This window comes from Stenella coeruleoalba (assembly GCF_951394435.1).
Source record: "Stenella coeruleoalba genome assembly, chromosome: 10".
In the NCBI taxonomy this organism is placed as follows: Eukaryota; Metazoa; Chordata; class Mammalia; order Artiodactyla; family Delphinidae; genus Stenella; species Stenella coeruleoalba.
In genome coordinates, this window is record NC_137156.1 from 3,329,232 (window position 1) to 3,345,138 (window position 15,907).

Consider the following 15,907-nt stretch of genomic DNA (forward strand, 5'->3'; position numbering starts at 1 on the left):
ACTACTGAGCCCACGTGCCTAGAGCCCGTGCTCCACAAGAGAAGCCACTGCTGCTGGGAAAACTGGACAGGTACATGTAAAAGTATGAGATTAGATCACTCCCTAACACCATACACAAAAATAAGCTCAAAATGGATTAAAGACCTAAATGTAAGGCCAGAAACTATCAAACTCTTAGAGGAAAACATAGGCAGAACACTCTATGACATAAATCACAGCAAGGTCCTTTCTGACCCACCTCCTAGAGTAATGGAAATAAAAGCAAAAACAAACAAATGGGACCTAATGAAACTTCAAAGCTTTTGCACAGCAAAGGAAACCATAAACAAGACCAAAAGACAACCCTCAGAATGGGAGAAAATATTTGCAAATGAAGCAACCGACAAAGGACTAATCTCCAAAATTTACAAGCAGCTCATGCAGCTCAATAACAAAAAAACAAACAACCCAATCCAAAAATGGGCAGAAGACCTAAACAGACATTTCTCCAAAGAAGATATACAGACTGCCAACAAACACATGAAAGAATGCTCATCACTAATCATTAGAGAAATGCAAATCAAAACTACAATGAGATATCATCTCACACCAGTCAGAATGGCCATCATCAAAAAATCTAGAAACAATAAATGTTGGAGAGGCTGTGGAGAAAAGGGAACACTCTTGTACTGCTGGTGGGAATGTGAATTGGTTCAGTCACTATGGAGAACAGTATGGAGGTTCCTTAAAAAACTACAAATAGAACTACCATATGACCCAGCAATCCCACTACTGGGCATATACCCTGAGAAAACCAAAATTCAGAGAGTCAGGTACCAAAATGTTCATTGCAGCTCTATTTACAATAGCCCGGAGATGGAAACAACCTAAGTGCCCATCATCAGATGAATGGATAAAGAACATGTGGCACATATATACAATGGAATATTACTCAGCCATAAAAAGAAACGAAATTGAGCTATTTGTAATGAGGTGGATAGACCTAGAGTCTGTCATATACAGAGTGAAGTCAGTCAGAAAGAAAAAGACAAATACCGTATGCTAACACATATATATGGAATTTAAGAAAAAAATGTCATGAAGTACATAGGGGTAAGGCAGGAATAAAGACGCAGACCTCCTAGAGAACGGACTTGAGGATATGGGGAGGGGGAAGGGTGAGCTGTGACAGGGCGAGAGAGAGTCATGGACATATACACACTAACAAACGTAGTAAGGTAGATAGCTAGTGGGAAGCAGCCGCATGGCAGAGGGATATTGGCTCGGTGCTTTGTGACAGCCTGGAGGGGTGGGATAGGGAGGGTGGGAGGGAGGGAGACGCAAGAGGGAAGACATATGGGAACATATGTTTATGTATGACTGATTCACTTTGTTATAAAGCAGAAACTAACACACCATTGTAAAGCAATTATACCCCAATAAAGATGTTAAAAAAAAAAGAGAAGCCACTGCAATGAGAAGCCCACGCACCGTGACAAAGAGTAGCCCCCGCTTGTCACAATTAGAGGAAGACCACACACAGAAACAAAGACCCAACACAGCCAAAAAAAAAAAAAAATCAATTTTTGAAAAAATCACCCCTCTATAAAAAAAATAAACAGCTTCACTGCTTGGCAACAGAGGAAGGGCTGGCAACATTCCAGAAAACTCCCTGTCCTCCAGGGAACATTATGATGGTGTCTCTGAAGATGCAGACAAATATCTGCTTGGTAAAAATGGCAGTGGATGATTTGAACATTGGTTTAAAAGTAACTTTTTGCTGTGATTGAAAGACTAACATTTTCTAAAAGTTGACTTTATGATCTTAGAGCCATATTATGTCCTTAGGTGACTTTTTTTTTTTTAACAAATGCCTGTACTAAACAAAGGCTAAGGTCTAATGAGTTTTAACATTAATTCCTATTTCCCTAAATTTTATGTCATATTCTAAAACTGAACTTAAAAGGATTGAAGTCATACAAACTATGTCCTTCAACCACAATGGAATGAAATTAGATACCAATAAGAAATTTAGGAAAGTAAAATATATGAGGACATTAAAAGATTAAATTCCTAAAGAATAAACTTTTACAAGAGAAATTAGAAAATATTCAGAGATAAATGAAAGTGAAAAACATTCAATAAATTATATAACACCTGTTAAAAAGTAAACAGATATTAAGTCAATAACATTACACCTTAAACTAGAAAAAAGAGCATACTAAACCCATAGGAAGCAGAAGGAAGGAAATGAAAAAAAGATTAGAGCAGAAATAAGTAAAATGGAGAATATAAAAATAGTAGAGCAAAATCAAGGAAACCAAATGTTAGTTCTTAGAAAAAATTAGACTGATTAAGGAAAAAATACTCAAATTACTAATAGCAGGAGAGAGAAAACAGTACTACCTAACTTACAGAAATAAAAAGAACATAAGGCAGCACTATGAGCAACTGTATGCCAACAAACTAGATAAGTGACATGAGACGGGCTAATTCCTAGAAAGAAACAAACTACTGAACCTGACTCAAGCAATAGACAACTTGAATACACCTATAACAAGTAAAGAGACTGAGTCAGTAATCAAAAACTTCCCACAAAGAAAAGCCCTGGACCAAATGGTTCCACTCATGAATTCTATCAAACACTTAAGGAGGAATCAGTACCACATTCACAGAAAGACAGACAAAATGAAAAGGCAGAGACCTATGGACCAGAAAAAGGAACAAGATAAAACCCCAGAAAACCTAGTGAAGTGGAGATAGGCAACCTTCCAGAAAAAGAACTCAGAATAATGATAGTGAAGATGAGCCAGGAGCTCGGAAAAAGAATGGAGGCAAAGATCAAGAAGTTGCAAGAAGTTTAACAAAGACCAAGAAGAATTAAAGAACAAACAGATGAACAATACAATAACTGAAATGGAAACTACACTAGAAGGAATCAATAGCAGAATAACTGAGGCAGAAGAACAGATAAGTGACCTGGAAGACAGAATGGTGGAATTTACTGCTGCGGAACAGACTAAAGTAAAAAGAATGAAAAGAAATGAAGACAGACTAAGAGACCTCTAGGACAACATTAAACGCAACAACATTCATATTATAGGGGTCCCAGAAGGAGAAGAGAGAGAAAGAACCCGAGAAAATATATGAAGAGATTATAGTTGAAAACTTCCCTAACATGGGAAAGGAAATAGCCACCCAGGTCCAAGAAGCGCAGAGAGTCCCATACAGGATAAACCCAAGGAGAAATACGCCGAGACACATAGTAATCAAACTGGCAAAAATTAAAGAAAGAAAAATTATTGAAAGCAGTAAGGGAAAAATGACAAATAACATACAAGGGAACCCCCATAATGTTAAGCAGCTGATTTCTCAGCAGAAACTCTACAAGCCAGGAGGGAGTGGCATGATAATACTTAAAGTGATGAAAGGGAAGAACCTACAACCAAGATTACTCTACCCAGCAAGGATCTCATTTAGATTCGATGGAGAAATCAAAAGCTTCACAGACAAGCAAAAGCTAAGAGAATTCAGCACCACCAAACCAGCTCTACAACAAATGCTAAAGGAACTTCTCTAAGTGGGAAACACAAGAGAAGAAAAGGACCTACAAAAACAAACGCAAAACAATTAAGAAAATGGCCATAAGAACATACATATCAATAATTACCTTAAACGTGAATGCATTAAATGCTCCAACCAAAAGACACAGGCTTGCTGAATGGATACAGAAACAAGACCCATCTATATGCTGTCTACAAGAGACCCACTTCAGACCTAGAGACACATACAGACTGAAAGTGAGGGGATGGAAAAAGATATTCCATCCAAATGGAAATCAAAAGAAAGCTGGAGTAGCTATACTCATATCAGATAAAATAGACTTTCCAATAAAGAATGTTACAAGAGACAAGGAAGAACACTACATAATGATCAAGGGATCAATCCAAGAAGATATAACAATTATAAATATATATGCACCCAACATAGGAGCACCTCAATACATAAGGCAACTGCTAACAGCCATAAAAGAGGAAATTGACAGAACACAATAATAGGGAGGGACTTGAACACCTCACACCAATGGACAGATCATCCAAAATGAAAATAAATAAGGAAACAGAAGCTTTAAATGACACAATAGACCAGAGATTTAATTGATATTGATAGGACATTCCATCCAAAAACAGCAGATTACACTTTCTTCTCAAGTGCGCACAGAACATTCTCCAGGACAGATCACGTCTTGGGTGACAAATCAAGCCTCAGTAAATTTAAGAAAATTGAAATCATATCAAGCATCTTTTCTGACCACAATGCTATGAGATTAGAAATGGATTACAGGGGGAAAAAATGTAAAAACCACAAACACATGGAGGCTAAACAACATGTTACTAAATAACCAAGAGATCACTGAAGAAATCAGAGGAAATCAAAAATACCTAGAGACAAATGACAATGAAAACACGATGATCCAAAACCTATGGGATGCAGCAAAAGCAATTCTAAGAAGGAAGTTTATAGCTATACAAGCCTACCTCAAGAAACAAGAAAAATCTCAAGTAAACAATCTAACCTTACACCTAAAGGAACTAGAGAAAGAAGAACAAACAAAACCCAAGGTTAGCAGAAGCAAAGAAATCCTAAAGATCAGAGCAGAAATAAAAGAGAAACAAAGAAAACAATAGCAAAGATCAATAAAACTAAAAGCTGGTTCTTTGAGAAGATAAACAAAATTGATAAACCATTAGCCAGACTCATCAAGAAAAAGAGGGAGAGGACTCAAATCAATAAAATTAGAAATGAAAAAGGAGAAGTTACACCAGACACCACAGAATTTATATTTGTAGAATTTGTATTTGTAGAATCTGTATTTGTAGAATTTGTATTTGTATTTTGTATTTGTAGAATTGCATCCTAAGAGACTACTACAAGCATCTCTATGCCAATAAAATGGACAACCTAGAAGAAATGGACAAATTCTTAAAAGGTATAACCTTCCCAGACTGAACCAGGAAGTAACAAAATATGAACAGACCAATCACAAGTAATGAAATTGAAAGTGTGATTAAAAATCTTCCAACAGGGCTTCCCTGGTGGCGCAGTGGTTAAGAGTCCGCTTGCCGATGCAGGGGACACGGGTTCGTGCCCCGGTCCGGGAAGATCCCACATGCCGCGGAGCGGCTGGGCCCGTGAGCCATGGCTGCTGAGCCTGCGCGTCTGGAGCCTGTGCTCCGCAACGGGAGAGGCCACAACAGTGAGAGGCCAGCGTACCGCAAAAAAAAAAAAAAAAAAAAAAAAAAAATCTTCCAACAAACACAAGTCCAGGACCAGATGGCTTCACAGGTGAATTCTATCAAACATTTAGAGAAGAGCTAACACCCATCCTTCTCAAACTCTTCCAAAAAATTGCAGAGGAAGGAACACTCCCAAATTCGTTCTATAAGGCCACCATCACCCTGATACCAAAGCTAGACAAAGATAGTACAAAAAAAGAAAATTACAGACCAGTATCACTGATGAATATAGATGCAGAAATCCTCAACAAAATACTAGCAAACAAAATCCAACAACACATTAAAAGGATCATACACCACGATCGAGTGGGATTTATCCCAGGGATGCAAGGATTCTTCAACATACGCAAATCAATGTGATACACCACATTAACAAATTGAAGAATAAAAACCATATGAGCATCTCAACAGATGCAGAAAAAGCTTTTGACAAAATTCAACACCCATTTATGAAAAAAAAAACTCTCCAGAAAGTGGGCATAGAGAGAACCTACCTCAACATAATAAAGGCCATATATGACAAACCCACAGCAAACATCATTCTCAGTGGTGAAGAACTGAATGCATTTCCTCTAAGATCAGGAACAAGACAAGGATGTCCACTCTCACCACTGTTATTCAACATAGTTTTGGAAGTCCTAGCCATGGCAATCAGAGAAAAAAAAGTAAAAGGAATACAAATTGGAAAAGAAGAAAATTGTCACTGTCTGCAGATGACATGATACTACACATAGAGAATCCTAAAGATGCTACCAGAAAACCACTAGAGCTAATCAATGAATTTGGTAAAGTAGCAGGATACAAAATTAAGGCACAGAGATCTCTTGCATTCCTATACACTAATGATGAAAAATCTGATAGAGAAATTAGGGAAACACTCCCATTTACCATTGCAACAAAAAGAATAAAATACCTAGGAATAAACCTACCTAGGGAAACAAAAGACCTGTATGCAGAAAACTATAAGACACTGATGAAGGAAACTAAAGGTGATACAAACAGATGGAGTGATATACCATGTTCTTGGATTGGAAGAATCAATATTGTGAAAATGACTATACTACCCAAAGCAATCTGCGGATTGAATGCAATTCCTATCAAATTACCAATGGCATTTTTTTACGGGACTAGAACAAATCATCTTAAAATTTGTATGGAGACACAAAAGAACCCAAAGAGTCAAAGCAGTCTTGAGGGACAAAAACAGAGCTGGAGGAATCAGACTCCCTGACTTCAGAGTATACTACAAAGCTACAGTAATCAAGACAATATGGTACTGGCACAAAAACAGAAACATAGATCAATGGAGCAAGCTAGAAAGCCCAGAGATAAACCCATGCACCTATGGTCAACTAATCTATGACAAAGGAAGCAAGGATATACAATGGAGAAAAGACAGTCTCTTCAATAAGTGGTGCTGGGATGGGAAAACTGGACAGCTACATGTAAAAGAATGAAATTAGAACACTCCCTAACACCATACACAAAAATAAACTCAATATGGATTCGAGACCTACATGTAAGACCAGACACTATAAAACTCTTAGAGGAAAACATAGGAAGAACGCTGTGACATAAATCACAGCAAGATCTTTTTTGATCCACCTCCTAGAGTAATGGAAATAAAAACAAAAATAAACAAATGGGACCTAATGAAACTTCAAAGTTTTCGCACAGCAAAGGAAAACACAAAAAAAGACGAAAAGACAACCCTGAGAATAGAGAAAATATTTGCAAACAAATCAATGGACAAAGGATTAATCTCCAAAATACACAAGGAAGCTCATGCAGCTCAATATTAAAGAAACAAACAACTCAATGCAAAAATGGGCAGAAGACCTAAATAGACATTTCTCCAAAGAAGACATACAGATGGCCAAGAGGCACATGAAAACCTACTCAACATCACTAATTATTAGAAAAATGCAAATCAAAACTACAATGAGGTATCACCTCACACCAGTTAGAATGGGCATCATCAGAAAATCTACCAACAACAAATGCTGGAGAGGATGTGGTGAAAAGGGAACCCTCTTGCACTGTTGGTGGGAATGTAAATTGATACAGCCACAATGGAGCACAGTATGGAGGTTCCTTAAAAAACTAAAAATAGGGCTTCCCTGGTGGCGCAGTGGTTGAGAGTCCGCCTGCCGATGCAGGGGACACGGGTTCATGCCCCAGTCCGGGAAGATCCCACGTGCCGCAGAGCGGCTGGGACCGTGAACCATGGCCACTGAGCCTGCACGTCCGGAGCCTGTGCTCTTCAACGGGAGAGGCCACGACAGTGAGAGGCCCGCATACCAGAAGAAAAAAAAGAAAGAAAAAAAAAACTAAACTAAAAATAGAATTACCATATGACCCAGCAATCCCACTACTGGGCATATACCCAGAGAAAACCGCAATTCAAAAAGACACATGCACCCCAATGTTCATTGCAGCACTATTTACACTAGCCAGGTCATGGAAGAGCCTAAATGCCCATCGACAGATGAATGGATAAAGAAAATGTGGCACATATATACAATGGAATATTACTCAGCCATAAAAAGGAACGAAATTGGGTCATTTGTAGAGACGTGGATGGATTTAGAGACTGTCATACAGAGTGAGGTAAGTCAGAAAGAGAAAAACAAATATCGTACATTAACGTATATATGTGGAATCTAGAAAAATGGTACAGATGAACCGTTTGCAGGGCAGAGACAGAGACACAGATGTAGAGAACAAACGTATTGACAGCAAGGAGGGAAAGTGGGGTGCGGGGTGGTGGTGGTGGTGGGATGAATTGGGAGATTGGGATTGACATGTATTGTCTAATATGTATGAAATAGATTAATAAGCACCTGTTATATAAAAAATAAAATTGAAGGAGGAATCAGTTTCTTTGTAAATGCTTCCAAGAAATAGAACAGTTTTTAACTTATTCTATGAGGCCAATATTACCCTAATACCAAAATCACACAAAGACATCACAAGAGAAGGAAACCACAAATCAACATTAATATAAGAGCAAAAATTCTCTACAAAATTATCTGGCACCATATAAAAATCACACACCGTGACCAAGTGTGATTTATTTCATGAATGCAAGCTCAGTTCAACACACACACAAATCGATATACAATATTGATAAAATGAAGGATAGAACTACATGATCATCTCAAATGCAGAAAAAGCACTTGAAAAATCTGACAGTCATCATAATAAAGAACACTCAACAAACAGGGATAGGGACTTCCCTGGTGGCTCAGTGGTTAAGAATCCTCCTTGCCAATGCAGGGGACATGGGTTCGAGACCTGGTCTGGGAAGATCCCACATGCCGTGGAGCAACTAAGCCTGTGCGCCACAACTACCGAGCCTGCTGCGCTCTAGTGCCCGCGAGCCACAACTACTGAGCCCACGTACCACAACTACTGAAGCCCACTCACCAGAGCCTGTGCTCCAAAACAAGAGAAGCCACCACAATGAGAAGCCCGTGCACCACAACAAAGAGTAGCCCCCTGCTCGCTGCAACTAGAGAAAGCCCACGCACAGCAACAAAGACCCAACGCAGCCAAAGAATAAAATTTAAAAAAAATAATAGGGATAGAAGGGATATCCTTAACTTGATAAAGGGCATCTATGAACAACCCATAGCTAACATCATACTTAACAGTGTGAAAACTTCCACCCGAAAATCAGGAACAAGAGAAAGATGTTTGCTCTTGCCACTTCTATCCAACATTTTATTGAAGGTTGTAGCCAGGACAATTACACAAGAAAAATGGAATATTACTCAGCCAGAAAAAACAATGAGATCTTGCCATTTGTGACAATATGGATAAACCTTGAGAGCATTATGCTAAGTGAGATGAGTCAGAGAAAGACGAACACTGTATGATCTCACTTACATGCGAAATTCAAAATAAAACAAACCCACCAAGCTCATAGCTACAGAAAACAGATGGGTGGTTGCCAGAGATGGGGGTGGGAGGGGTGGGTGAAATGGATGAAGGGGATCAAGAGGTATGAATTTCAGTTATAAAATAAATAAGTCACGGGGATGTGATGTACAGCAACAACTTATAGTTAATGCTGTGTTGTACATCTGTAAGTTGCCAAGAGTAGATAAGGTTGCAGGATACGAGATCAATATACAAAAGTCAATTGTATCGCTAGCTATTGTATACGCTAGCAATAAACAATCTGAAAATGAAATTAAGAAAACAATTCCATCTACAAAAGAATCAAAAATAATAAAATTATTAGGAATAAATTAACCAAAGAAGTGTAAGACCTGTGCACTGGAAACTACAAAACACTGCTGAAAGAATTAAAGGCGACCTAAATAAACAGACATTCGTATGGATTGGGAGACTTAACATTGTTAAACTGGCAAAACTAAATTCGTCTACAGATTCAGTGAAATCCCTACCAAAATTCCAACTGCCTTTTTTGCAGAAATGGATGTGCTAGTCCTAAAATTCATGTGAAAATGCAAGGGATCCAGGATAGCCAATTCAATCTTGAAAGTGAAGACAAAGTTGGAGGTCTCACACTTCCCAATTTCAAAACTTACTGCAGGGCTACAGCAATCAAGACAGTGTGGTACTAGCATAAGGAAAGACATATGGATCAATGGAATAAAACAGAGTCCAGAAGTAAACCCTTACATCTATAATCAATTGATTTTCAACAAGGATGCCAAGATCACTCAATGGGGATAGACTAGTCTTTTTCATAAATGATTCTGGGACAACTGCGTATCTACATGCAAAAGCATCAATTGGACTCACCATAAACAAAACTCAAAATGGATTAAAAACAAAACTAAATCTAAGACCTACAAATATAAAACTTTCAGAAGACATAGGTATAACTTCTCATGATCTCATGATTAGGCAATAATTTTTTAGGTATGACATTAAAAGCAAAACCAAAGAAAAAAGTTGGACTTCATCAAAAAAAAAATTTTTTTTAACTTTGTACTTCAAATAACACTACCAAGAAAGTGAAAAGGCAATTCACAGACTAGAGAAAGTTTTTGCAAATTATAAATGTTATGAGGGTCTAGTGTCCAGATTATATGAAGAACTCTTACAATTCAACAGTAAAGAGACAACACAATTTAAAAATGGGCAAAGGATCTGAATAGACATTTCTCCAAGGATATACAAATGGCCAGTAAGCACATGAAAAGATATTCAATGTATCAATCATTAGGGAAATGTGAATCAAAACTTAATGAGGGACTTCCCTGGTGGTCCAGCAGTTAAGACTCCATGCTCCCAATGCAGGGGGCCCAAGTTCGATCCGTGGTCAGAAAACTAGATCCTGCATGTTGCAACTAAAGACCCAGCACAGCCAAATAAATAAACATTTTTTAAAAAACCATAATCACATACCACTTCAATATAGGATGGCTATAATGGAAAAAATGGAAAATACCCAACATTGATGAAAATATGGAAAAACTGGAAACCTATACTGCTTGCAGGAATATAAAATGGTGCAGCCACTGGAAAAATAGCTTGATAGTTCCACAAAAAAAGTTAAATACAGAGTTACTATATAATCCTGCAATTCCATTCCCAATTATATAACCAAGAAAATAAAAATACTCAAATACTTGTACACAAATGTTCTTAGCACCATTATTCATTACAGTGAAAAAGTAGAAACAACTGAGATGTCCATTAACAGATGAATGGATAAACAGAATCGGTGTAGCCAAGTAATGGAAAGCTAGTTGGCAATAAAAAGGAAAGAAGTATTGATACACGCCCCAATGTGGCTGAGCCTCAAAAGCATCACACTAAGTGGAAAAAGCAGACACAAGAGGCCACGTGTTGCATGACTCCATTCAGAGGAGATGCCCGAACAGACAAGTCCATAGAAACAGACAGAAGATTGGCAGTTGCCAGGGACCGAGGGGGGCGAGAGCAAGAGGGGTGACTGCTGGCAAGCACAGGGTTTATAACTGGGGAGTGAAAACGTTCTGAAATTAGTGATTTTTGTACAACCTTATGAATATACTAAAAACCATTGAATATTACACTTTAAAGTAGTTAATTTTATGGTATTTGGATTCTCCATTTTTTATTTTATTTATTTTTTGCAGTCCACAGGCCTCTCACTGCTGTGGCCTCTCCCGTTGCGGAACACAGGCTCCGGACGCGCAGGCTCAGCGGCCATGGCTCACGGGCCCAGCCGCTCCACGGCATGTGGGATCTTCCCGGACCGGGGCACGAACCCGTGTCCCCTGCAGCGGCAGGCGGACTCTCAACCACTGCACCACCAGGGAAGCCCTCTCGATTTTTTAAAATGTACACATCCTCTCAACATAGGGAAAAAGTGGGAAAATATTTAATTGATCCAAAATAATGAAAATGGACAAATAATAAACATAGTTGATGTGGCTTTTAGCTCAAAGTATTAATATGTTAAGTGAAGGGAGACTAAATGCTTGTGTGAAGAAGTCTAGATAATCGTATATGCTCTTTACAAACATCTACAACTGAAGAGTTGAAGGTAACGTGGAAAATATATACTGTGTAAATACTAACCAAAAAGCCTCAAAACAACTGGTGTAGCCGCATTAGCACCAAAATATCTGTTAAAAAAGCACGTTAGAAAAAAAGCTTTACTTCGGAATGACAGGTGAGTTCTACTAAACGACAAAACAATTCCAAGTGTGTACCTACTCATCTATCCTCAACACATAAAGCAAAAACTGACGTTGCTACTCCAGAAAACAGACAAGTGCCAGACCATCAAGGGAGATGCTGGCACGTCCCCGCAACGGATAGCACCTGACCTTCTTGCGTCTTCAACGGAGGTGGGATATTCAGTCATGTAACTGGTTTTGTGTTTTATTTTTTCGAGTTTCCAAGTGTGAATACGGAAACTTCTAAATTTCCTCCTACTGATCGCACCTCTGGGGACTCACACCCTCCTCTTCCGAGGCAACTGGACCCAACGACTTTTTAAGACAAGTGGAAAACGGCAGAAGTGACAGGTTGTCGCTCCTGAGATCAGACTGCGGGATACTGGGACTTGCTCTTTCTGCCTCTCCCTGTTCAGTCTGGGGAAGCCTGCTGCCGAGCTGTGATGGCCCTGAAGAGCCACCCACGAACCAGGGACCTGAGGGTCGTTTACCACTGGAGCCAGTGAGGAGAGAGACCCTCTGTTTATTCTCTGCATTTTAACATCACTTTGGGGAATTCCCAGGCGGTCCAGTGGTTAGGACTCGGTGCTTCCACTGCACGGGGCACAGGTTTGATCCCTGGTCGGGGAATTAAGATCCCGCAAGCCATGCTGCGCGGCCAAAAAAAACCCCAAAAACAAACAAAGCAAAAAAAAACCAAAAACCAAAAAACCACACATCACTTTATAAGGGACTGGATACATAGATGGTTTTATGCCTGTACAACGGACATTGGTGCAACTCAATGTTATCAGTGATAGTAATATAGTGTATATTCACATAATGAGTGTTTACTACTTATAGTAGAAATCATTCAGCCATCTCTAATTATATTAGAATCAACCTATTCCAGTTTTCACGTGAGAAAACAGACTTAGGGAGGTTACGTGATTTCCCTAAAGTCACCCCCTGGTAACGGTTGGAGCAGGTATTTGACAGCAACCAAATCACACCCAGGAGCGTAGCTCTGCCCCACACTGTCCCCTGGGCTCGACACCCCAGGGTCCTCTGCCCCACACTGTCTCCTGGGCTCCGCACACCCCAGGGGCCAGGTGCATGTAGCTGGGGAAGGAGCCAGGAGCACCTGCACTTTCACGCCCTCTGCAAACAAGCAGCTGAGAACTAGACTTGATTTTACCTGGAAACAGATGTGAACGTGACGTTGCCTCTTGAATTTAAAAGCGTTTGTACATGTGTTACTCATACGCCGTTACAGGTGTCCTTGCTCTCAAGAGCTCATGAGCCAGAGTCAGTTTTTACATCTTTTGTTACATAAACTTCTGCTACTCACCGTCTTAAACTCAAACCAAGCTCATTTGGAATATGCACCCTCCCTCCTGACTCCAGCCTGGCATCTCACTCCCATTACCCAAACCAAGAACCAAGGCGATTTGGGGGGTGAGGGATAGTTACAAATGCACAAGGGAATTCCCCGGCGCTCCAGTGGCTAGGACTCCATGCTTTCACTACCAAGGGCTTTGGTTCAATCCCTGGCAGGGAACTAAGATCCCACATGCCACGCAGTGCAGCCACAAAAACCCAAAACAAAAGCACAGAACATACGAACTTTTGGCTTTGCTGTCACTTGTTATCTCTAGTAGGTGCCACTGAGAAACTTACTTCTCAAATAAATTAGCGTTAAGTGGTTTCAATTTTACAGGAGTGTGTATATAACCTGTTCTTAAAAAATACACCTGCGGGTGGAATGCCCCTTTTGTCCCCATCTTGAGAAACGTCACCCAGATTCCCAAAGGGCACCTGCCTGAATATTTGGAAACCCATGCCCTCAGAAATACGAGTTCCAGCCTCGTTCCTACTCACGGCTCCAGTGGGTCCTTCCTTAGAACAGCCTCCAGTTTGCTGGGCTAGACGTCCTCATTTGGGGCATGAGCCACCGGCACACCACGTAACCTTTTCAGATTTCACTGTGAAGCAGACAGTTCACACCTCAGGCCCTTGGTCACCTAGAGTCAACCACTGGGTGTTTGGGGATGGGGGGACCTTTCTAGCGTCTTGCTTGGGGGCTCAGCATTCTCCCTCCTTTTGCTCTGGGGGTGAAGCTCAGATGGTTGAGGGCTGCGCTGATGAGGCTCTGATCCTAACATGGGGACCCGTCTGCCTGCCTCTGAGCCTTTGCCAAAGGCCTGGGCCGGCTGCCTGGTAGCAACTGTTAATCAACAGAAAGACGGAGAGCACAGCTCAAATAGACTGGGGCAAACCCCCCATGGCAGCAGGTCAGCCCATCAGGGACCCTCCCAAGCACTCTCCTAGACCCACACGATTTGGGTAAAATGAAAAAAAGTCCGTTGATTTACACTTTGCTGTAAATTTGTTAGGAGCAGTCTGTTAGTTGCGACAGTTACCACTTACTTCCTTTGTTACTAGAAAGCTTTATTACTCGGGAGTTTACAGCACCCTGGAGTGAGAAACTATCATATAAACACAGTTTGGAGAGGAGAAATGACCTGTGATTTTTATTCAGTCAAAGTGTGTGGTTAGCACAGCAGCACCAGCCCTCAGCTGCCCAGGGGCACAGGTGTGCTTCGTTCCATAGGGTTTTCACTCCCATCCCCCATCTCTCAATTTCCAATTTTCCCAGGAAGCAGGAAAGACCATCCCATTACCTGTGAGGAGGACGGAAATGCTGGTCGTGGGCGCTGCAGATTTTAAAGTTCAAGCCACAGGCTCCGGCGACTGCGTGCGTAGTAGCTGGAGGTGCGCGGGAGACGCGGGATTGTGTCTTTCCTACCATGTACGTCCGGCAAGGCCTCGCCTTGGCTCGGACCTTCCTGGAATCCTAACACATAAAAGCGTTGTCGGCAGGTGTCGGCAATCACACTGAAGCTCCTGAATCAGCCTCTAGGTGTTGGTCTCTTGTGACCAGGACACTCGCAAGAACCTACAGCTCCTGGAAGGGAGCAGGTTTGGGGAGAAAAGCGTGTACCCAAGTGACTGGAGTGTAACTTGAACCACTTCATCGCAAACTACCCACACCTGTGTTAGGAGGTAATTGACACGCAATAAACGGCACGTTTCAAGTGTACGACTTGATACGTTTTCACACCAGCTTTAATTTGTTGTTTTTCTTTTAGATTCCACAAATAAGTGAGACCATACAGTATTCTTCTTTCTCTGACATATTTCCCTTAGCATGTACGCCGGGGACATCATCACCTTAATCAAGTGTGACCGTCTCCATCACCGCAAAGTTTCCTCGAGCCTCCGTGTAACCCGCCTTCCTGCCCCTCCCCACCCTACCTCTTCCCCAGAAGCCACCGATGCGCTTTTTATCACAAATAAGATTTGCAACCACGTCTCATACCAGTTCCGAGCCTAGCGGGCAAAAACGTACTTTCTCTTTGCAGGTTGGGCCTTGCGCGGCGTGTTTAAAATTCTCAATTCCCGAAGAGCGACAGAAACAAGAGACAGATGCAGGTAAAAGGCTGGTGCGGGGCCACCTCCCGGGAGTCTCCCCCAGAACAGCCCTACCTGCAGGCCAGCCCGACCAGCCTCTGCCCACGTGGCGGCAACCCTCCCCTCCCTTCCCGGCAGGCTCCCGGCCGGTTCTGGCACCCAAACAACCAACCGCAGCAAGAGGACGCTGGGAGCCGGGCCGCTGCAACCTGCCTCTCGCTCCTGCATTACTTAGCTGCTCAACAGGACAACCACTCCCTTCTCCCCCGGAGCTTCAGTCCTGTCCGCTCTGCCCCTCCGCTTGCTGGACCTTTTCCTCCATCTGCCCCTGTTACTGTACCAAGTCCGTCTGGCCCGAGGCGCAGCAAGGCAAGACGCTGAGGCGCCGAGGCCTGCAGCAAAGCGAGGATTCACTCATACAGCAGCCGAGCGAGGAGACGGCAGGACAAACCTCAAACGCGCCTCCCGAAAAGCTAGCGGCTGGGGTATTTATGGGATGCGGAATAAAGAAGCCCGGGCGGTAGAGAGCGG

The 15,907-nt window shown here is 41.5% G+C and overlaps 1 long non-coding RNA gene across 1 annotated transcript in view; it reads right to left on the reverse strand.

Annotated features, from left to right (window-relative positions):
• LOC307192407 overlaps nt 1-14,955 on the reverse strand; it is a 41,145-nt gene extending 26,190 nt beyond the window's left edge. The window contains exons 1-2 of the long non-coding RNA XR_013830044.1: nt 14,587-14,955; nt 13,784-13,887 (exon numbers count right to left, since the gene is read on the reverse strand). This is a non-coding gene — a long non-coding RNA (uncharacterized lncRNA). The remainder of the gene's footprint in view (nt 1-13,783; nt 13,888-14,586) is intronic.
• Between the last annotated feature and the right edge of the window lie 952 nt (nt 14,956-15,907).